A 2,329-nucleotide genomic window follows, 5' to 3' on the forward strand; every position below is an offset into this window, starting at 1 on the left:
TTGAAAAAGATTCACAAGATTCTAAACTTAATTTTAGACACTAGATTCGCATAAGAATATTAAGAAAAAAGGGAGATATAGGCTTCATAAATCGAGTATCCTGCAAATCAGATTTTGTAGGAACCCTAAATTTCAAATAGACATAGCTTATAAAATACAAAAGCTTTTCCAGTGATTCATTGAGCTTGAAATTAATAAAATTTCGTGTAGAATATAAATATAATTTTTCTAAAATTTTTACAGGTTTAAAGAATAATGAAAAGTTATAAAAACATGAGAGACATAAAACTAAATATGTGCAAAGTTATTATCATTCTCAAATTTTTCACATATCCATGAATGTTATGAACATATAAGACCATCTAAAAGCACATAAACATGAAAGCATAGATGTATGGTATATTTCTTGAATATTTATAATTTAGAACACATACTTTAAAGAAATTTTAAAGGTTCTTTGAAGAAAAAGGAAGACAAAAAGAAGAAGAAAGAAAGATAGAGATAGGGAAAGCTTACTGAATTGGAGAGATGGAGTGAGAGTTTTTTATGTGTTATGTTGTTCTCTCCTCCCCTCCCTCTCTCTTCCTTTTTTTTTCTTCTTTTCTGTGAGGTATTTATAGGGTTTAGGTCAAAATACTATATAGAAAGTTTATGTAATCCCTAAATAAGAAGATTTAAGGAGCCTTAAATAGGAAACCTTCTATTTAATTTTTTTTATTTTCCTCTAAAAAAAATTGTGAGCCTTTATTTATTTAATCAAAATGTCACACCTTACTCCCCCGTAAGATGTAACATGATCCCATAGTAAACCGAATGAATTACCATACTTCGCCTATCGATAACCCATTAGATATACTACAAGGGATTTTAAAACCATTTTCGTGAAATTTAAATCATCGATTAAAATCTGGTGTTATAAAAAAAATTTTCAAAATTTCAGTAAAGTACCGACTGTGTTTTGAGAAAACAGTTCTTCAAACCTGAAAAGGAAAACACTCCCAATATGTTTTCTCAAATAAAACTCTAATAACTTTATTTCAACTCACAATTCAAATCTCAATAATCAAATCAATTCATTTTCAAACCAATCTCATCATAAAGAACATTTCATTGATTACAAGACTCAACATTTATATCACAATAATTTACATTTAATTACATACCAAAATATTTTACAAGAGTTTTTATACAACTGCTCAAATAATTTACATACATATTATTACATGCATACATCAAAACCTGTGTACATGGGTATACTTGGAGCTGATCTGAATGTCTCTTCAAAGAAGCTTACTCAATTGCTCTATGCTCTTTTCACCTGCGACAGCATACAAACCTATCGCTGAGTGGTGAACTGAGTGGTGCACAACTATAATTTAAAACATAGTACAATATACCTTAATAAAAATTATAGCAAATAATTTGGAAATCCGGATACTCATCAAATTCCGAAACTCAAAATATTCATTACCAATAATATAAATCATTTGTATAAAATGACTTTGATCACGAAATTCAATTTATCAAATCATAACTAACCATTTAAGGTAATTCCAACAATTTATTAGAAATAAAGATTAATTCCTATAAAATCAATTATACATAAATCCCATTTGAAATCGAAATTCTTTACTATTCAATAACCATTCTTTATCTCGAAAATCATTCTTTTTCTCGAAAACCATTCTTTATCTCAAAAGCCATTCTTTATCTAAAAACCATTATTTATCTCAAAAACCATTCTTTATCTCACTAACTATACAAGACTAATCCGAAAGGGTCATCTTCGGGGTGATTCTAACTCCCTATGGTCGGGGAGGTCGAATCAGATTCTAACTCCCTATGGTCGGGGAGGTCGAATCATCGTGCACAGTACACATTACAATAATGAATCTTCTGAAAGGGCCATCACATAAAACTTAGATCTAACCTCTAATAAGAGGAGAATCTAAGTCTATGCACGTACCATGGTAATCAAAACACAACTAACTCCATTGTCTTCTCAACAAATGAGAGAGATAGGCAATAACCTAGTCAAGCATCTATAGTGAGATATAAAACAATATCACAATCCTTTTAGTGAGCATAAATCACAATACAATTCGATTTAAAGTCAATTCCAATATCCAATAATTTTTATGCTCATCACAATTCAAATCATAAATTTACATTTTTCCATGCAAATTGCCCATCACAATTCAAAACATGTTCTATCATAATTTTTCAAAATATAATTTATTCAATCCACAACAATGCTTAATACTTGTGGAAATACCATTTCACAAAGCTAAATTCATACATACTATAACAATTTCAATAATCATTGAAT

This window comes from Hevea brasiliensis, chromosome 3, assembly GCF_030052815.1.
Source record: "Hevea brasiliensis isolate MT/VB/25A 57/8 chromosome 3, ASM3005281v1, whole genome shotgun sequence".
NCBI lineage: Eukaryota > Viridiplantae > Streptophyta > Magnoliopsida > Malpighiales > Euphorbiaceae > Hevea > Hevea brasiliensis.